This window comes from Hylaeus anthracinus, unplaced genomic scaffold, assembly GCF_026225885.1.
Source record: "Hylaeus anthracinus isolate JK02 unplaced genomic scaffold, UHH_iyHylAnth1.0_haploid 0, whole genome shotgun sequence".
NCBI lineage: Eukaryota > Metazoa > Arthropoda > Insecta > Hymenoptera > Colletidae > Hylaeus > Hylaeus anthracinus.
In genome coordinates this window covers 5,800,956-5,824,266 of record NW_026533254.1, presented here as the reverse complement: position 1 = coordinate 5,824,266, position 23,311 = coordinate 5,800,956, and positions in this window count along the sequence as shown.

Below are 23,311 nucleotides of genomic sequence, written 5' to 3'. Positions count from 1 at the left end.
CCCCTTTTTCAAAGGATTTTCCCTCTATCCGTGGAGTTCCGCGATACGACCACCACTCGTCGCACATACACAAGCTTAAACCATCCCTGCTCTCCGTCGAGTAACTGGGGAACTGTGCGACCTGAGCGTCTGTGCGCCACGCTAGCCGTGGGCGCGGACCATTCGGTGTTTACTTCCGGTTCAGAGGTCAAAGTTCCAGCCAACGAGCTGCTTACTGCAAGAAGGAAACTCCTAAATACCTTTTTTTGCCCCCTTTTTCCCTCCCACTGCGGATTTTTCCCTCTTTGCAGCGTATAAGTTTTACCTATTCTAGCGTACGCGTTCCGATCGGAGGAACGTCCTGTCAGAGAAAAAGTGGAGGCGACTCATAGAGCGAATCGAGTTTACAGATGGGAGCTCGAACATCCCTAGTAGTCGGTCCTTTTTTTTATTGGATCCTATTGGTTGGGCTATTTCACGTCACCTTTGACGAGGGAAGTTTCGCGACTCGAGGATGCAGACAAGTTTGAGACTTTAATAGGTTCAAGCGATCCTTAACCGTTTGAGTCCCAAGCAGCGTCACGGCGCGGCGCTGTTGAGATTTTGTGTCGAGAAGTTCCAGTACATTTCGAACGCTATGGACAACTGACAGTGCAGTCGCTGACTGTCAACGTAGCGCGCTCAACTTTACTAACGCATTCACATCACATAGCTGCTTTTTAAAATTTTTTAATTGTAAAACATTTTGTATTAAACATTTTTGTTCTATCGCTTAGGTCTCTTCGCGATCGATAAAGACAAACGCTATCGCGCTGTTCGGCGTTTTTCGAGCATATTTTACCCCTGGGACTCAAACGGTTGACGATGATCTTGAAACCTCTCTCAAAAAAATGTGACCTCGAAGACATCGTCGAAGTTCCCACCACCAACCACCTGCCTATCCTTTCCAAATATCCTTCGTCCTAGCCATGAAACGTGCGTCTGGTACGGAAGGACTCGGTCCCATCGAGCATGCACGCGTCGAACCTCGCGCGCGTAGACGCGGATTTTACTAGGCATATTTGTTGGAAATGTCGTGCGAGGAAACGCCGCGCGAAAGGGTGTCGGCGTGCATCGCGCGCCTCTGCCGTGCACTCTAGTTTATTACTACGCTGGAGTAATTTACTTGCGCGTCTACGTCCACGCTGGGCGAAATCGAATCCCCCGTGTTCCGGCTACGAACGATACGGGAGTGACGGTGTCAGGTGCGGCGCGAGTAAATTACGCGAGTCCCTTCTAACTCTTTGACTTTTTTCGCTACAATTTTCCGCGGCTGCGTGTTTGGTTTTGACCGCGAATTTTGCTCGCAACCGGTTTTCCGTCTATTCCGCGCTAGCGAACGGCGACCACGCTTCATTAAACGAGAAGAATGGCCCTGGTTAGCCAGCCACGTGACTTGCTACAGGATCGAAGAATTTAGAGACGTTTTGTAGGATAATAACAAAAATCAGTTTAGTTGGGAAAGATTGGATTATAATATGAAATTCAATTGTCAACACTTCGTAATCGTTGAACTATTTAAGGAAACATTCCTCTAAATCAATGCAATGACTACCTGGGAGAGCGCAAATTGCCATCACTCGAAACAGAATAGGACACGTCAAGTTTTCTCATTCATATCTACTAGCTAAGGAATCAGCACTCATATGCGAAACACATACAATGTGCTACGTAAGAAACATAAATAAATACACTATACTACACTACTCTACACTACACTAAATAAAATAACGTTACGAAGGGTAAGATTCGCGATCTACATAATAAATTCGTCAAAGAAACGAAGATTGTTAATAAAATATCGTAAGTGAACTTATCTAGATTAAAAAAAATAACTTCACTATCCTGTGGTTGGAATAAAACGATTTGTATCCCTCGTAAATGCTTGAAATGTGCCCTCTATAAATGATAACCCAGGAAGCATAAACTGTACAGAGACATTTCAGACCTAACGTGGAGGGGGTTAAGCACCTGTAAGCTTGGTGTCTCGAGCCAGACCAATGAAGAAACATAGGAAATTGTGCGACGAGGGTTGAACGCGATGAATCTAGATTTTATCGTGGCAACGTCGGGGACTCGTCGAGGTAGCAGCGAGCTAGCAGATGAACTTTTCGCGCTGCTCCGTCGTCGAAAATTTCATTTTCGAGATGGTTTCCGCTACGTCGTCGAGCGAATCAGTTTGAAAGCGTAGCCATGTTAACAGTTGCTGGACCGCTAGCATTTACCAGACGAGTCAAGACACCGCGCAAGTGGATTTCGTTGAATGGCGGGGCTGTTCGTCGGCGCACTTCGCGTCGAATGCGCCGTCGTCTTTCATTTTGAAGGTGGATCGAACGTAACCAAACCGAACCATTACGATTATGAATCGATGCACGGTGCTCCGAGTACGTTTCTCGTGCGTCGCGGACGTGACTGGCTCCGTGATCATTGCAACCAGCGTTATTGCTCTCTGTGCAAATGTACGTATTTGTTTTGGCTACGTATACACATTATGTACAAACTGAATAAACACTAAATAGAGTTGCAACATTGTGAATGTTATTAATATCCATTTTCTGTAGGGAGAAAATGTTGGACACTGCATTTTCGTCTTTTGAAACGAACTAAATCTTGTCTTACACATTTCCTTGTATGTACAAATCCGAGAGAGATATTTAGGTGTCCTGCTTCACGTGATCCGTGTACAGGACGAGTCACGTAACCTGTTAGAAGCTGTTTCCTCGGGAATTATTAGGGACAGCTGCAAAATTCCTTTTTCGTGTTTTAGGGTCCACCGGAGACTTTTTTGTCGGCAAACAGGACGTCGTTGTTTGGTTCTCCCAGGTGGATACTTCGTACCGTAACGTGGAATGATAAATTTTTAGGGTTCGGCGGCTCTCTCGAATTGAATGTTTTTGTTTCTTCTAGAAATTATATCGTTTACCAACTTATCAGTATCTCATACTTTACCCATTCAGACCTGGTATCCACACTTGAGGACACAAAATTTAAAAATTACCGACACTATCGTTCACGGCGAATGTCTTTATTTGTGTACATAATGAAAGACCAGTTTTCCTCGAAAACTATACAGTTAGGATTCTTTTGTTATATTTTTTCATACTAATTTTAGTCCAAGTTAACCCTAAAAATTTAGATTACATTATTACATTAGTTTGAAAGGGTGAACAATTGTCTTATCGTTAAACAAATTTTACCCAGAAATAGTACATACTAAAAAATTCTTTTCTGGCCAAAAATAACCGTACATTGCATAAATCGATTAACTCTATGAAACTAAAAGTTGAGAAATGCAATGTAATAATGTTTGTCATTTAATGGTGTTAATCTTTATTATTCGGGAAAGTTATTACAAATATGAAATGGTATGAGTATACCAAGTTCTTTGACATTTAAATTTAAGATTTTTCAAAAAGTGAAGTTATTCGTTTTGTGCAGTTCTTATACCAATGAAATGTCCGTCTCTGCCTTTTAACAAACTCGTCACGTTCCTTTCCATTGATCTGTTACACGGAATGCTTCGCCACCCTATTATTTCGCACAATCGACGTGCTGCCGCGGTAAGGGTGGATTCTGGCGAGGGAACCTGAGTGGGAGAAAATGTAGAGAGGAGAGGCGCGTCGGTGGTGGTGAAAAAGGAGGAACTTCAAAGAACTCCCGTCATGTTCCCGTGGCTGGTAACCTCGGTTAACATATTTTCGACTCTACTCGAGAGTTTCCGCAGTTCTTTTTAGTCACGTGTCCCATCTGTTTTCGGTAATCTTCGTGAAATAGGAGAGATGCTGGACCTTTTGGAGGTATTTCAACCATGGCGAGCACGACGCAGAGGCGAGGCGGGCGAGGATGTGGTGTACATACACGTATATTCAAGACACGCGATTAAATGTTGTCAGAAATTCCTTTCTTTAGCTTATTTTAATTAAGTTTCCAGGGGGAGGATCGGAATTCGTTGGTTGGCCAAGTCTGGTGCGCTCGTGCTCGCGGCACGAGACAAATCGCGGTTACAAAATTCTTTTGTGCTCTTGTCTTTTAGTTCCGTCGCGTGGACTTGCTTTAATTAATTTCTGATTGCGCCACCTTGGCGTCTTGCGTTTGTTTATCCTGTATTGAAAGCATTCGAGACTGGTTCTCGCCTGCAGTAACGTTTAAATTATACGTGGAGATTAGTATGAGCCAACAACTTTGTTTTCGAATATAGCCGTTAGCACGCATACGCTGAGTAGTCTCCTTCAAGGCAGTCCCCTGCTGATAACGTGCACTTGTTCCAACCTCCCTGCCACTTCTGAACACATCGCTAGAAGCTTCCTGGCGAGAGGCTGTTGAGCCCTTCTGTCACGTTCGCTGTAATTGTGTCAAGGTCGTCAAATCTTTCCATCGTAGCTTCTCTTTGATTCTTATAAATAGGAAAATGTCGTAAAGAGCAAGATCTGCGAAATAAGCGAGATGAGGTGTCGCTGGAATTTTCTTTCCGCAAGTTATTCTCGAGTGGAGGGAGCGTGAATGCCAAGATCTCCCGTTAGAATTGCTCAGAACGAACCGAAGGAGATATTAACCTCGTCAGCAGTCCGTCGAATGATTAAGCGGTGATCAGGCAAGGATATTTTTCACGAACCTAGACAATCATTCCTTCGTTAAGAAGAAGATGGACTTGGACGTGGATCGTCTTTGAAGTATTCTCGACCTGCGTTAAATCGCTTAACCCGTTGGTAAAGCATTATCTGTCTCGGGAAATTATCACTGAAAGTATTTCTTAGCATGTGGAAATTCCTGACACATTTTTTCCATTTTTAGGAAGACTTTTACCCAGCCTTCTTTCACTACTTTTATTTTTTATATACTCTGTACACTTTGGACATTATTTAATGCCATTATTAATTACAGTTTGGTCAGACCTTTGCTCTTCCCAAGTTTTGAAATCAGATCGTTAACCAGCGCAATAATTAGACGTTGCCGAAACACTGCGAGCAGTGACCTCAACTAATTCCAGAACAAGGTACTTGATGGATGAGAGCAAGTTCTGGTTATTGTTTTCGATTTATTTCGGTGCCTCAGAGAGCATCGGCGAGAAATTTCTTAAGTGCGATTACTTCCTCTTTAAACCGCATCGACTTTGATAAATTTAGTCCAGAGCTTCCACGTCGATGCTAGCCACACTTTAACAAGCTAGGACGTACCAAAAAACAGGTTAAACACAAGAAAAATTTGTTCACTACGTTGTGTTTCTTGTAAAGATCACACAGCGAGACTATACTTTCTTATTTTCGGCTTTGACTTCGATTTTCTAAGGGACGATACTTCACAGGGAAGGAGACGAGTACGCAGGCTTCGCGCGTAACTCCAATAATTTTTCGGCAGTCTGGCCTAATATATCTCCCACTTCCAAAGTGTTCCTTTAAAGGAGAACGAAGGTGGAAATTTATTTCTTATGGGGTGGAACTTGTTTCAGGGGAAATCCTTCAAGTGCAGGGCGGGAATATCGGAGACCTTTTGAAACACGATTTCCGAGGGAGATTGCGTTCTGCTTATGCAGCTAGGGAGATTTATGTAACTTTGCTGAGCCGAATGAGGTACTTTTGCAGTACAAGTAGGTCTGTAATAGCTGTTTATTGCGTCGATGTGCTAAAATGTCGGTACTGCGTGTACTTGGAGGCAGACAGGAATGTATAGATACAAGATAGATTATATTGGCTCCATTAAATTAAATGATTTCAAGTTCAATTTTGCAAAAAGATTGAAAATGTTTATCGAGAACGTTTTCGATACTGACCCGACCCGATTCACCAGTTTTTCCAGTCTTCAACGTGTTCGAAACATGAAGGGATATTCGAGTTTGTTGGGAACAGTGCACGGGACCTTCGTCAGCGTTTGGATAACGGAAGTTCGCGACAGAAACACAAAAATTCCGTTTGACTGATGCGTGCATACGACAATCCTTGTTACGAGCGACAATTGCTACATGTAATGTTAATTGAATTCACGTCGTTGCGCGCCCTTTCCTCTTTCGTGTCATTTGTAGAACGACGCGCACAATTCTTTACAAGATTTCTGTTCAAAAAGCATACGTGACGTGACATATTGCACGTGTATTTTTTTTATGACGTGACGCAACTCAGTTAGTGAGTTTTTTTTTGTAGTTAGCACCATAGAAGAATGCAATAAACAGTCTATTGATCGTCAAATGTTTACCAATAACTTAATAGAAATTTTCTTGTATTTTACTTAAAGCTTCCATGTTTTGATCTTGATTTTTTTAATTTTTATCTTTTTAGAAACCTATCAGTTTTGACATTGTTCTGGTTAGTTTCGTTCTCCTCTTGGACCATAATGGCGTTCCGTATCGAACTTTCGAAAATGATCGACAAAGCGTTATTTTCCAGTTTGAAATTAGGTATTAAGCCACGGGAAGTTCGCTTAATCTGTAATACGCTTAAATTTAGTAAGCTCTGCATGTGTTCGCGCAAAGTTCCTTGGCGCAAAGTTCCCTCGCGCTGGGTCCACGTAAGAAGCTAGATCTTGACATGTGCAGTTAGAAACTAATATTCGGTACCCGATCCTTTATCTTCTACGTCCTCCTCCCTTATCTCCTTTCGTCCCCCCTCTCTCTCCTAATTACTACTGCTACAAATTCTCTCCAAGGTAAGGTTAATGCCTGTTTAATCTAATAGGATCCAGATACCATAGATTTCAAATTAATCAAATGAAAATCATTCGAATAAGAGCAATAATACGTTCATTTTAATTTCATTTGATATAAATATCAGTCTCTAAAATATTCGTACTCTCAACATCTATTGAAGAAATTTTTTTTTAAATTAAATGGTTTGATGATACGCATATATAGTATAAGCTTATTGATATACATATTTATATTGAAAAATTCATTTGGTAATATCAAAACTATTATTTAATTTAGTCAAACTTCTTCAGTACACATAGAGAATACGAATATTTATGGGATTGACTGTATCTTATTCTAAGAATTTAACCTCGGTGGCAATCCATACTGTTCGAATTTTATTTGTAAAACTAATATTACTTTAAGTTATTATATATATATGAAACGTATGGTGATCATAACTCCGCCCATCTAAATGGCCATGATGGTATTACTCATTAATTTTACGGAATTACAACCCAATTACAGCATCGACTATACTACCGTAATCAAAAAGAAGTAAGACTCTTCAAATAAAACACAAACGGCTTATCTAATTTTCCAAATTTATTTCAACCCTTTCAAAGTCGATACACCCATTGGAGACGATACACGTTTCCCAACGTTATTTCCAGTCTTCAAAACAACGGTTAAATTCGATTTCCGGAATAGCTTTCAAGGCACGCAGCGATTCTCGTTGAATATTTTCTATGGACCGATCTTTTCGATCTTGGTTTACCTTTTGCACAATATTCGCGCGATTGATCGGTTGTTTTCAAATCGTAAGCGTAGATCCACATCTAATTATCTGTAATAATGCTTCGCATGATCGGTTGGTATTCAGAAATCACACTGTTCACAGATGTTAACACGCCTTCTTTTTTCGAAGAAATTGAGTGTCTTTGAAACCAAACGAGCATTGACTCGTCTGAGATCCAATTTGTCTTTCAATATCAATTCAAGATCTTTCAATCAATGCGATTTAAATGAAAAAGTCTTACTATTTTTTGATCACAGTATATAACGATCTAAATGGATACAGATTGGATCTCTACATGTTCGATAGATCAATTTACAAACCATTTGAGTTTAAAGTTAAATCATAGCAATAATAATTACCATCGTTTCGATGAATTTTTTACTCGGGTGCAAAATATCGGACGAAACGTCGAGTTTATTTAAATAATTTTATCTGGCATCAATTTATACCATTTACGCGTGTTCTGGAAAGTCTCGCCATTAGTACCTTCCATGAATAATTTTAATACAGTGCGAGGCAGCTGAGCTTCTGGTAAACATTTAAATACGTCGACAACTCTATAATTCACGACAAGATGAAAAGTGGATAACGAGGCAAATTTGTGTATAAAACGTTACAAAATATCTCTCTTTTTCAGTATTCACACGGCTGCGTTTTGCAAGTCAATCTTCTCATCTCTCTTTTACGATTCAGTTTTGCTTACGCTTTTTCGCAACTGTCGCTCATCCCTCAAAAGCGCATACACATGAACCCGTTTTTGTAAACGTAAAGGGATACTTTTTAATACTGTATAGTAACACATGCGGTAATACCTCGTTTAATGAGATGGTTACTTTCATTAGACCCGCTGCGTTGATAGAATTAACGTTAACGAAATGACGACGTACAATGATCGATGAACCAGGATTATTAAAATCAAGAGAATAGCCAGTAGCTACACAATTGTAATTTGATGATGTAGAGTACATTTCTGGTACATTTTTCATTATATTTCCATCTAAGTATTTTCAGCTGACTGGTAAGGTTTCCCCGATGAAAATGATTCCAAACATGACCTCATTCGGATCGCTTTTGTATGTCTCATACCAAGACTCACTTCCTGTTGGCCTACCTACTTTTCATATATCCTGTTTACTCTCCCCCTCAGTTCAAATAAACAAAAGTCCAACTACTACAAAAGAAGCATAACTTTCATACCATATGAAAATGAATAAGCAACATTCGATTTCTCGTATGCTGGAGATTCTACGCATCGTCGAAGATAACTCGAGTTATTCCTCTCTTCGAACTGTATAGGATTGAAGTAAAAATTTATCCTCGTTACGTTATCGAGAACGTTATTCGCAAAACGGAAATCATGTCGATATTCGAACACGACGCATGTATCATCGTATTACGCATCTTTCCTTCTAACGACGTATCTGTTACGCGCAGAGGCGAAGGAGGTATTTCCTCCTATGGAACGGCTGACGCAGGAAGTACGTAAAGATTCTACCGAACGTCGGATTCCTGAAATTTCCAATACCATTGATCTCATCTATAAACCCGCACATTTTCTTTCCGCGGTGCCTCGGCGTACTTCCCCTTTACACCAGCCAGATTTCACCCGGATACATTACTTCCTGTCGCAGATTATCCGTCGCAGTCTGCCAGCGGCGTCTTTTACGCGAATCTTACACGCGCCCCGCCGTCTGAAATAAAAGTATCCGTGAAGAGTCAAGATTTTCCTGTCGGGATTCGTTCCTTAAAGTCGATCGCGTCGACTATAATTGCATTTCAAGGTCTTGCTAGTATTTGCAAAATATTTACGCCATGATTTCCTTAACATGACCGACTGGGTAAAATTATTTGCAGGGTTTATTCTGTACAAATTTAGTTTCTTTGCATATTAACATATTCGCCAGCGGCATATATTTTACGTTTTTAATACCGAATGCTAACAAAAATAATAAAATTCTGAAGCTGGATATTGCAAATTTGTATCGTTAGGGCGAAGATAAAAATGATGTCTTGAAATATCAATGTTATAACTATGTGTATGTAGTGTATAAAATAGAAAGATTTTCATAATTTTTTTCACAACCAGGAATAAAATTTGAAGTGACGTGAATTCACGCAAGCGGTCGCGAATGTGTTAAAAGGAAGTATAGATACAATAGTTCCTATGGAAATTGTATCATCTTAAAAATGGTTATTGGCCATTGAAGGCTTGAGCTATATTGACAAAAAATTATTCATTAATTATCACATTGGTAATGTATCGATTTAAACGCTGAAAAATTCCCCATAGAAATGTTCGACTAATATTGTGTTAATATTCTGTTTTGCATTGTCTATCCTCTGCATCCATGTAACAGTTGTTACTTATATTCGTACGCGCTCCAACTGTATAAAATTAACACTCTACTATGATCTCTCCTGAAAGTCTCCAGTCATGAATTAGAATGAGGAATATGTCGCACGATTTGGTCTAACGTCTTTCCTCTTCGAATGAAGATGAAGTTTTTAACTGGACGTGGATCAGAGTGCAGGTGAATGTTACACCGAGTGGAAAGTTTCAATAAGATTCGCAGACTCGCGCAAAGTAGCCGAGCCTCTTCAGGATAAAAACCGTATACGAGGTGACTGCTAGCTCGCATGGAAACGTACACGATCGCCGAATCGAATTTTCGATCTTTCATCCCGCAACGTCGACCGTCACACGACGCCGTGATCCAACTTTCGACGTCGCTGGCTGTCACCTTTACCAACACTTTTATTCCCCCGAGACACGTCCGACCTCAGCCATCTTCAAGATGTATAGGGTCCTCTGTCCCCCGGTATATCGATATACTCGCCACGTTGGAAATCGCGGGTCGGCCGAGCGCAGAATGATCCGTTTCCTGCAAAAATAAGACGAAACCGTAGAATGAATTTCGCCCGTGCCGGGTTTCGCTTTCGAGAAGAACGATCTCCGAAAATTCAACGAGAACGTGCAAACTTGCACGCAGGGATCGCCGCGTGCGAGATCGTCGGTTTCAAGGAACTCGTTTTCGGTGAATTTATGAAGGAAGTGGAGAAACCTGAGTCTGAGCATTGTCAGAAACTGGCCATTTTTGTCAGAGAAACGTTCTATGGAAATTCTGTACATTTTTTCAACTGATCGTCATCTGAAGAGCATGAGGGTGAAACACATTAATTAGATAAGTTGTGCCAACATGGAATTTCAGTGTTTGCTTATCCCTTTGATACCTGGCGTCCACAATTGAGGACATAATATTTCAAAATTACCAACACTATCGTTTAGGGCGAATGTCCTTATTTGTGCACATGAAGAAAGATCATGTGAAGAAAGACCGTCTTCCTTAGAAACTATACTATTAGGATCTTTTTTAATTTTTTCCATACTAATTTTGTCCAAGTTGGCTCTGAAAATTAAATTACATTAATACGAGAACAAAAAATAATTCAGGCCTGAAAGGGTTATTTATGCATCTCATTTATTTCACATTGTTTTATATGTATAAGTAGACAGGCCAAATTCTGTTCCTTGCAACAAACAGTTAGACCAATTGGTCTACATTCTGTTGTACCCTACCATGCATACTCGTTCTCGTTATATAGCACGCAAATCGAACCTTTATTAAATCCGACCTGGCGCGTTACCATTGCTCTCGCAAGGGTATCGCGCCTTGCGCCGTGTTCAGAGCTGAATAAAGCTATTAACGTGACGTGTCGCGTACGCACCAATAGAGCGCGAACAATTTCTAAAGTAACGTTTCCCAAACTCTGGAGCATTCGCGTTTCATTCGCTATGAACAGGTGTTTCGCGGTAAATTGCAGTTAGTAATGAAACAAACAAGAGCAATTTATTTCGTATATTTACAGTACATTTATAATAAAATTTGAATATGAGAAAAGTTTCAAAGTATTTATGAGTTATTTAAGTACAAACTGTAAACTACGTGTAAAAGATAAAATAGGCCCAGGGGAATGTAGGCGTGCCATAAATATACCGGGAGATGAAAAGCGTTTCCTGATTAAAAAATATTGAGAAATGCTATTCTAGGTTAACGTGCCGCGGGATTTCAGCAGCCGCAGTGAGTGAAAAGCCCTGTGATAAACGACGCGTCGGTTGTTTATCACTGTTATTCGATATTGGGCACTGTGCGTTCGCCTTCGCCGTGATGACGCGCGTTGTAATATACAACGCCGCGGTGTACGCAATGTTAAGAGTTATTGCTGTCTGTAATTCTGCAACGGTAACGGAAACATTATCCGTCCGCGCCGTGTAACAATGGCGAGTCGCGCTCATGAAAAGGATCGAGTAGGCGAAAAAGATTGCGGCGAAATTATCTTTTGTTCGCCAATGCTTCCGCGTCTGTCTATTGAAAATGACGCGTGAAAGTATGGAACTTCACTTTTTATTTTATTTAATTATCAGATATACTCATTCGTATTTCTATTTAAAAACACATGAGATTAATTTTTTATTTTTGAGATTAGTTCAGTCCAGTAGTTTTTCCTTCCACTGATTAATTGAACAAGGAGGATGTTAAACTTTGAAGTATCCAGAGATTAAAAATTGATTACATATAGAAAATTATATAAATAACAGAACAATCTACAATCCTGATGAAAATTGTATCGCGCAAATTCAAACTACATTTCACTTGTTTCAACCGAGCTCGTTTCATCTCTATAATTAATCTTCTCCACGATCGAACATTTTTTCTTTCAAACCTGGTGTACACATCGCGAAGAGAAAATTGAAAATGGCCGAATAGCAGCCGAGAGACATTTTCGTAGCTGTCTCGCGAGCTTCCCGGACGTGAGGTTTTTATTTTGCCTCCGTGAGGCAACTGATGCGAGAGATTTCGTTTCTCGTTCGATATTCGTCGAAACACGAAGCAGCAAAGTCGTTTATTTCGATCCTTTTAGGGATATGAGGCACATCAGTCGCCATACAAGACCATTTTCGCAATTCCAACGCTGCGCTAGTTGAAAGTCGAACTTTTTCCGTATGTCGATGACTTGGTACATATTCTTTTGACGTTGGAACCAATAAATGAAAAACTTCTTCGCTGAATATGTATTTTTAATATCTTCAGAATCGATATTTTATCCATGTTATGATTAGTACTCTTTAAGATACAAGTGGAGGTGTATTAAGTATGCATTCTTCATTTTTGTCAATTAACGTTTTGACCCTGTTATGATTGGTTCTTCTTCTTGTAGACTCTCCTCAGATGATATTCTTGAATCATTCTTTCGTTCATAATAAAGAAATGGAATCTTCCCTTAGACTAAACCCTGCTTATCAACACAATATTCATTTCACATACCCAATTATTTCACCTATCACTCTCAACTCAAATAAATAGTGCCCGGTCCCTTATTTGCGATTTTTTAAAAATACGAGGCACGCCATCGGAACAAAGATCATTTCCGCGATTTCGACGATTCGCCCGCTGAAAGTTGAACTCCCCGGCTCTTGCCCGGCGTATCGCAAAGTTTACGTTGCACGGTTCAAGTGTACGGAGTTTAAAACGTATGTACGCTACATAGAATTCCACGTAAGCGTTACCTGCATTTTTCGAGAGTTCGTATGTATGTGTTCGCCCGGCCGTTCCCCGAGAAAATCCTCAAATATTACTTAGCGCAAGGAACAGGGCTCGTCTCGTTGTTCAAAAGTGCTGTAATGCAGTAATGCACGGGCCACGAGTTTTGCGATACACAGTCGAGGTATGGAGAGCAAATGGAAAAATTCTGTGGGTTTCCGAGCGACTAGTTTCAATCCTCTTCGCGGGGAAACCGTTGAGTATTATTTATTGCTGGTGGTTGCGCTAATTAAGGGGCTACTTGTAGCGAGGGTGACTTACGATTGGTGGAATAGAGTTATCGTTCCGTAGGCTGTTGATGGATGAAGTTGCCAAGTGAAGTTCCCAATTATTGGGATGCCTTCAAGTTTTCGAACTTTAATTTCCTCAAAAAGCAACAAAAAGGGTTCGAGCAGCATTCACTCGCGACTTCGTGCCGCGAACAACACGAATAGACTGGGATGCGCGTTTAACGAGTACGCATTTAGCGTGCTGCTTTTCACTTAGCTGTTTCTAAGCTGTTCGACATCGCGAGAGAGTTTCGTTGCTGGTTCTCCCCTTTCCAGGGCGAGCTCCTTCCTTTCAATGAATAGAACACGTAATTTATAATAAAAAACTGAAAGGGAAACGTGAGTTTCGCGGCGTGAAACAACATTTAAAATTAAAACCGACGAGGAAAGCGAGCAATCACGGTCTCCCGCGCTCCTCCGGGTTCCTTGATGTTCGTTGCATGGTGTTTGCAGACCGAAGAGAAGAAAAGACGAGAGCAAATCTTAAGAGAGATCTGAAGACGAAAACACCTTTGAAGACGGTGAACGTATCGTTTTTTGGATTCTGTGATGGTGTAAAGTCGCGAGAACGCACTCTGAAAGTGGTCTGTTGAAGTAATCGTCCAATACTCAAACGTGATACCAGGAATAATGTTTTTGTTTTTATTTGCAAGTTTAGTGTACTTTTCCTGGATATTGGATCAACTATTATTGAACACACAACCTTCGAGAGACACATTCTTTCTCGTAACAAACAATATCATCAAAGACTTTCATGACGTTCATGAAATTATTTTTGTATCTGAAATATATTCTACTTACGTTTTGCCTATGGAATATGTTTCATTTTAGTGTTCTCCACGGTAACCCGCGCTGTGAATGTATAAAATCCGCAGCCTATACCCTCCGTAATTCGTTTCATGCGTAAAGTTTCAAACTGGCAGTCCTCGTAATTTCCTCGCTGGAAAAGTTGCTCAAAAATCCTGTTTTTTTTTCTGGCTCCAAAGCTGAAAGCGCCCTCAAACGCGCGCGACAGCGAGCGAATCGCGTCGACGGGGGTTGCTCGCGTGTTTCCGCAGTCTCGACGCGTACTCGTTTTATCCTCCTTACAGAGATTAATTGGAAGGACAGCTTCAAAAGGTTAAAGAACACGGAGTATGTCGGCCAGTGAAATAAGGAAAAACGAGAAACAAATGTGGGAAGGGGGATGGTGACAAGGAAGTCTGAGGACAACAAAAGAAGAGAAAGTGGATGAGAAAAGAGAGAAAAAGCGCATAGGGAACAGACCACCGAACGAGAGCGTCATTAGACGTCTGCGAATAAAGCGGAAAAGCCTCGAGAAGTACAAACGCCATGGACACGGGGTAAAAGCGAGGGACGTCGGGCAGAGCTAGAAAAATAATAAAAAAGGACCAGACCGAACTACCGTAAACTCCGTCGACCGGTTTTTCCATTTGTCGTTAGTTTTCGAACGTACCTCATTAGACGGTCTTTTATTTACATTGGATTAAATTCGTAGCGGAATCGAAGCCATTCGTGAGAGCCCTCGCGTGTAAATAACGCCATGGGACGTGGTCATGGAGACTTCTCGCAGTTTCGATATTTCCTGATAATTGCCCACTGTCTTCTTCCTTTTTCGATGGCGCCCGTGTAATTGGACGTCCCCGTCTTGAAGTTCCCACGACGATTCCTCTCCTCTCTTCCATAACTCCTTCGCGTCCACGCCTAGTTGCAGTGATTATTCTCTTTTTTCCTGTACTCGTTCTAACGGGTTTCTCGCAAATATTACGTAATTGCGGAGTTTAAATACTAATCGTCTCGACTGTATTAGAGACAGACGTAAGACTGGATCTCGAATGACCCATCATTCTGCGGTCTTCCAAGGGTTAACTACTAGGATTGCCTTTTCCTGTTTCGAGGAAGTAATTCTCGCGTTCGATAACACCGATGCACTGCTGGATAGTGCAGTGTTGCCTCCGAACTTAGACCTGAATCATTAGCTCAAAGTTCTAGGGAACGTTGTTTCGAGTCTCGACTAATCGATTTTGTCCTGAACGAAGAGGATTGTTTGAACATTCTCCTTGACCGAATTTTCTCACTTCGCGTGTTTGGATGAATTTATGAATAGCAATTTCGGAATAAGGGTATTTTAGTACTTCTCTGATTCTATTTAATGTTGTCGATAAAGGAAACATGTTTTGGTTCGAAAACAACACCTCCAAACAATCTAAAAATTAAGTAGAAATAATAAGAGTTGAATAGAACTACAGGAGCAGCTACAGTATTCTTGCAAATAAATCTTATAACGAATGTCTCTGCGTTTAGAACAGAGTTTGCTATGTGAGCCTAAGGCAAGGTTTCCGCGGGGACACGTCCGCTGCAGAACACGATTAAAACGCCTTTTTGGCGCGTGTTGCCTTTTGAAAGCGGCACTTTTTAAACGTTTCAAGTGCTCCTGTGCTGGATGTTGCACATGCTTTATCCCTTATGGTTAGAAAATTAATTGGCCTCTCAAGGCCGTTACTCCCACTGCCAGTCAAACTAGACATTCGTACTTTCGCACCACATCAGCTTGTCTTCTTATTTAACTCATTCGCAAAATTGACAGTTCTGACTCGAAACAAGTCTACAACAAATAATATCACAAATCACGAAATACCGATCTTTCTTCAAGATGTTAAAAGACACTTACATGAATGCATTAACAAAAAGTGGAACATTATTTGGAGAACAGAAAAGATACCAAAAGTCCATAAGATATCAGATGACTTTTTCGGACCATCACCCACAGGACACCTCAAGAGAATAGAACAAGTCCCAATTACGCGAATTAGAATTGGACATACAAAATACACGCATGAACGCCTACTTGAGAAGACCACTATACACTCCACAGACAACACAAACTATCCACTAGTTTAAAGGAAGCATGGAGAACAGAAGAAAACTTATATAAAATAAACCAACTATTTAAAGACGCACATATTTGGACCAACATCTAATAATAAGATTAACCACATAAAAGACATTCGCTAATAAGCAAAGGTTGATGCGACGTTAAATATCTAAGGAAAAAGAAACAAAGCTACTACAAACTACCTTATTCATTTAAAATTCTATTCAACGCAGCTGACATTCACGGTTTCCTGATACCTGAAACTTATGGTGCAAGTCCAGATTCGCAACCTAAATAACAACGAAAACAGTTTAATAAATGGGAACGGAAACTTTTAGAAAAGGGGGGGATTAATCGCTGCGAAACTGCTGGTTGAACGTTTCTGGTTGAACAAAGGTAACGATTGTTTTGCTTAGGAGCTTAATTAAGGGATACAGAAGAACGGAGCGGTAAGAGTAACGCGACGTCGTTAAGCTTAATTGCATATCGCGTCGACGTTGAAAAGAGAACTCGAGGCGTCTCATCAATTTCATGGAAAATGGAATCTCGTTTATTTTTCCGCCACTAAATCGCGCATCGATGAAATCCTCCGAGTCGGAGAGTGGGCAGATATTGACAACCGGGGTGCCATATGCATTCTAGAGTAGAATTTTCGAATAGAAAAATACGCTCGTGTGTGCATAAATTTCGAAAGCAAAATATGAATTCTCGTCCTTTTGCTTCGGCGGTCTTAAAATTTTCAGTTGGAAATTTTGACTGTTAAAATGGAAAAATCGTATAAGATTTTCCTTTATTCGAGCACGCTGTTGATTCTAACAATGTAGGTGGACGAAGGTGAAATATTTCTGGAAGACGTGGAAAATCATTTCATTCTTAAAGTAGACAGAGAAATATTTCTCGTTATTGTTCTGATATCTAAAACCACACGAATTTTGTGTCATTCAAAAGCGACGCAATCGTCATCATTTTATTACTCGCAGTAAAAAGTCCAAGCTCGCATAACTGTAGCAAAAAAGTTCATAAAAATTTCGTTCATAATTCTGTCCGCCCAGATTGTTGGAATTGACTGCTGTAGAACGTTGTCGGTAATTTTCCAAAGAGAAATAACGAAACTGCCGGGTTTTATAGCCTCCTATTAATAACGCGCGCGATATGTCGACCCGTTACTTGCGTGACCTGTTTAATACAATTTCGGTGTGCAGCGTTCCGTTGTTAATTGCGCGGAGTTATGCGGAAACTGGGGCTTTCATTCACAAATTTGTACTGCAGGAGCAAATATCTCGTTGACCTGCACCAATCATGGTTCGACGTTTGTGCACTCTCGGGAGCGCAGAATCAATCCTCTCCTTTAAATGCGTCAAACGCGTCATTTCGTAATCCTCTATCCCTCCCTGCACTCTATATCTTTTGAAGAAGCGGCATATTACTACTTTAACCCTTTGCACTCTGCACCATCCCGTTGCAAAATGTGCGAACAGAAATCACATTGCAGAAAATAGTCTAACATTTGAAACGTGCCTTTTTTGGTATTATTATACTTGTTTATAAATTTGTATAGCTTTCTTGAATCGTTTATACACAGTGTCCCGTAACTGGCGGTACAAGCGAGTAGGGGTGATTCTACGTGATAATTGAATCGAAAATGTAGAATAACATTTTTCCATATGACGCTTTTTTTTCGAAAAAATAAGTTTGAAAATATATCGAGTGTGCGCGCACTCATGAAACAATTTTATTCTACATTTTCGATTCAATTTTTCACTTAGAACCACAATTAACTCGCTTGTACCACTAGTTACGGGATACCCTGTCTAAATCCTTTATCGTTGCGGTGGTGTCATTATCAAAATTTGTTAGACTTACGATGGTCTCTCATAAGGGACATCCGAGTGCAAAGGGTTGAAACTACAACCTGCACATGCTGATAACGGGATTAAATCAGACTCGAAGCGACGCGAGTATGTGGAGGGTTGAAGAATAAAAGAGAATGGTAGAAAGATTGTCATTAAAGAAGGCGTCCTACGGACACGATAATTTGTACTGGCAACAACGATCAGGTTAGTCTATTTGTGTGACCCGAACTAAAATTACCGTAGCACAGCTGATGGCTCTAAGCTTCAAAGCGAATATGGACACTTTCTTGGTGAGGCATATGTAGACGTTGATCAAAGGCAGCATATGCGGTTCTAAGCTATGCTTAGGGGAGAATATATCAAGGATTCTCCGCTTAACGTCCTGACGAAGAAAGTTTCATAAAAATTTCCTTGAGCGATGCTCTAGCTTTTTTCATAATTCATGCTTCACCCTAACTTTCACCTGTTTGACCAAAAGTTTCTACAGAAAGAGATGGCAGTGTCGGCCACTCCTGGTAATTATTTACACCCCTGTACGGAATAATTATCATACATATTATCGTCAGGCCTCAAAAGGAATATTTTATTCGCACATTTTTCTTTTATTCGATGTCTGGCAAGTATGAAAGAGTTATTACATTCCTACCCCGAGCAAAACTTTTTATGAAATTACAGTCGAGTAGTAAACTGTTTGAGAGAAGAGTCTTCACTCCGAATCTTACCAGTCTTTAAGAGCTATTTACATTTAGTTGAAGAAGGGCGGTATCACTGTGTGTTGTGCACGAGAATTGTGACAAGCGTTGTGATTATAATAAAACTTTGCAAGATTGCAGAACAGCCAGAAATAAGGAACACGTATTTCCTTTAACTGCTACAGTTGAAGTTCAAGAGATGAAACTACCTCCCAATGCAATTTTGCAAACTATCTGCGATACACGATAGCTAATTAAACAAAAGTTATTTTCGAAACAGCTTATTTCGCGTTTAATGCTTTCGTCTTTCGTATCGTGAACTGTTTCAGTAATTGACAGGATTAATCTGTACAATTGGAGAGGGAGTCAATACATATTTCGTACTTTGTTCGAAGGTACTTCGCGTTGATTTTATTCGCTATCTAATATTCAAATATACTTTTACTACTTTATTTAAAAATGACCGTCCACAGTGGTGATGATTTCGTTGCTTAAACTCACTATAAAAATCCCCACTCGAAAGTGGGAATTAACGTAACCCCAAATGTCATCCTCTCTGTGACTAGAATACGGACTATTTTAATTTTTCTGTTCAAAGGACTGGCAGGATCCGGGATCACCAGACCCTTTCTTCTCTCTTCCTCGAGTATCGATTATCTCGTACGGTCGGGCGAGGACAAATCGTGCGCTACGTGACGCATTGTACGAACTGTCGGCGCGTCGTTTTAAAATTCTACGCCACGACTCGACGCGCGGCGCTAAATTCAAAGGGCGCCGTTATAAATTGCACCGCGCGACCGTTGGGTTGTGCCAGCGACCGTTCAAAAAATATCACCTCTCCGAAATATTTTCGAAATTGCTGGCTCTCGGGCGACGACTACGAAATTTTCATCCAGATAAGAATTTTCGCGACAAATTTCGATTGAGATGGAACTTTGGAACGCTCTATAACAAAATCTTCTTATTTTTAAAGCTCGAGGCAGCTGTGAATTTTTGTAGTAATGCCTTGCGTCGTATTCGTTGTCAGTAAAAATACAAATAAACTTAAATCTCGAATACCCATTGATAAACTGCTACTGCTACTACTAAAATCACTAGACCTCATTTATGATATCCATTCATGAAATATACTCTATAGTCATTTTATTTATACAGTCAGTCCCATAAGCATTCGTACTCTCTATGTCTGCTGAAGAAATTTGTCTAAATCAAATGATAAGTTCGATGTTTCCAAATATTCATTATAAATAAACATGAAAATGTGTGACGTTTACTCATGTTCATATTTATAACGAAGCATTTATTTGGAAACGTCTAACCTATAATTTAATTAAGACAAATTTCTTTGATAGACATAGAGGGTACTAATACCAGGTATTCGAATAAAATTCTGCCCATTCTCGAGGACCAGGAATTTCCTCGTCAAGAGCAGGCTCACCACCTCTGTCGGGATTGGTTCGAGGGAATTTGATTAGCAGGTGACTGTACAGGAGCTTCGTGGCCTCGATTGGAAGATTCTGGCCACAGACGCAAGTTCCTACTGATGCGGACCGGTAATTACCAAGCTGAGCTCGCACCCCGAAATACAGGGAACGCCAGAAAACGAATCCTGCATTCTAACAAATGCTTTGTTCGCGGTTGCCCACTACGGTCGTATCAGCCACAAGGGGGTTGCCATCGTCGCGATAGAATCCACGATTCACCCCTTGCAAGTTCCAACGCGCAATCATCGATCCTTTCAAATGGATCGCATCGCTAATGCTCGACGCGACGGTAGCTTCGTGGCCGTCTTCCTCGACACGATAATGGTGATTGTGCGTAATGATGATGAATTTGCAGCGACGCCGCCCAAGCTTCCCACCAGAGGGGCTTTTCCATCAATCCGTATCCCCCTGGTCCTTCCGAACGTCTATCCCTTCGTATAGATCAGGCCTGTCCACGGACGAACCCCCTTGCGTCGTTTTGACTACCGTCACGTGTCATTGTCAAGATGCAGCTTCGAATCGACAGACTTTAGTCCCCGTGATCGTATTGACTGAGTGCTGCTGGGTATTGCGTTAGGTATACTGGATGCCTGTTTGGTAACAGAACTGGTTTGTTGATATGGGGGATCTTGGAATCTCCCTGGCGAGAGGAAGGGGTTTCTTATTCGCGTGAAATGCTATCGACCAAACGTTTGTGTTCAGAATGAAACTTTGAGATAATACAAGGTAAATCACGAATTGTGATCAGTGGAGATTACTCTTATTAGGAGTTCGATCGAAAATGTTTTTACCAGCTTTTGCACGGTTTCAAGAGACCTTTAACGTAATTATACAAAATTATTTGTCAATTATTTTTTTTTTTTGATTTCTCAAGATCACCTAGATTTTTTTGTCAATACACATAATTTTTTGACGCCTATCTGCTAGAGGATTTTAAGACGAATACAATGGCCCACTCTTCAAGTATTTCATTAATTTTCTTATTTGCGTACTTACTGCTACAGCAAGTGTTCAAAATGATGACCTTGAACTTGGATGCACTTTCTATAACGTGTTAATGTAGAAAACACTGCACGATGAAATTCATTTAGGTCAATTGCAATGCAAGCTCTTCTTATTCGCTCGTTCTGCTCGAATTATTACTTAATTGTTAAATATGAGATTTCGAGATCAATGGAATGGTCGATCAAGGAATACTAAATGGCCGGTACAGTCTCCCCATTTATCACCCATGGATGTTTATTTATGAGAAAAATCAAAACAACAAGCAAAATACCAACAACCAGAGAAGATATGAAGGGGTTCATTGTATTTGTTTTGAAATCCTCTAACAGATTGGCGTAAACAAATAATATGTTTATTTGCAAAGAATTCAAGGTGATCTTGAAAAAACAAAAAATGCCACCATGAAACCATGCAGAAGCTGATAAAAGCATTTTCGATCGGACTGCCAATAACAGAGTAATCTCCACTGATCATGATTCGTGATTCATCCTGTATATTGCTATTTTATATATTACATACTGTATATTCAGAGTAAAATGGTGTTTCAAATTGTGAACGAAAGTTGGTCTGGAAAGCTGTATTCTTTTCATCAAGTTGTGTAATGGTGTGTTAGAGAGTAGCCGAGCCTCTTAGCATTTTCGCGGTGTGCCACTGTAACCAAGTCTTATTTATCGCGTCGTCAAAACTTTGCCTTCAGTCTTGTTGGCTTGAGTTGTCGTGTACCTTCTTGTTACCGTATGATAGAGACTTCTAGCGCATTCGTACTTACAGGGTTTATCACTTCTCTCTTTCTTAAAATTTGTAAATTGCGAGGATTAGACTGCAGCTTTTTTTACGTTACTTCATTAAATTGCTTCATTACTACTGAAATGAATTTATAAAATATTCATAAGATGCTGCGTGGAACATTCTGGATTATTATTTTTGACAATGTGGGTCCCGCAGTACGAATATAATGGCTAAATTAAGAATGGAATAGGGATACCGCTAATGGCTATTCTTAATGAAAATGTAGGTAGGAGTAGGTCATAACTCGCTGAGAAAATGTTTTGCCAACACATTAAACCATCTAATCTACAGTTTATTCAGACCAGTTCAAATGTTTAGTTAAGCTGCAGTTAATAAGAATATTTATACATTTATTCGTATATTCTAAATGTATTTGATAATACAATGGTTTTTACGGATGTAAACGAAGACCGTGTGTCAAGAGAGTTAAGAGGTAAGGTTAATGGAATTTACAATACAACTAAAATATAGTATAATAACGAGCGTAGCAACTTTACTGTGCAGTATTAGTAGTTGTATGTTGAAGCAGGAAGTTTTTTTATATCCAAAGCAAAGATTATGCAAGAGATTTATCGACTCACCGTGTCGACCTTAGCTGCAGGCTCGAGTATGTCTTATGTAATTTTTTATCTCTCTATCCAACGTACATTCCTATATTTCACGCGGTTCTATAAAATCTCGTCGTCGCTTTATCTCTATTTACTCGCCAACGACGAAATTACTCATAAATGCAAAAGCATAACTAAATTTTCAGAACTCAATACTTTTAGATCTCAATACTTCCCAATACTCAATACTCAATACTTCTTAATTTCTCTGAAATGATTACAATATCTAACTTCGAGGTGGGCATGTTTATTATAAATGCTAACATGCTTATACTGACTAGTTTCTATTAACTTCGCTGTATCAAAATATCCATAAACTTGTCATTCACAGTTTGGCACACCACGAGACAGGTATCACTCGCAGCCACGTTATGAACCTAAGACAGCGTAACAGGGTTCCAAAATCTACTATCAAGATGCCACAACTGCCAACGCTTTATACCTAATACCTCTAAGGTTAATTTCACGATTCACAAATTGCCCCTCGGAGCTACTCAGCGCGGAGTGTACTTCGTACCCTGAATATTCCAAGGAGTAGTAGTTCCCTCGCCTCGAGCACGAATCCTCCAAGATAGCTTCGCCAGGCGATTTTAGGCGGCACACTCGAAACGAAATACACACCTTTACTTTTCATTCTGTCTGTTTCCTTCGTACTCCGCTTTGCCAGCATGCCAACATTCTACTTACACCGATCGATATCCTA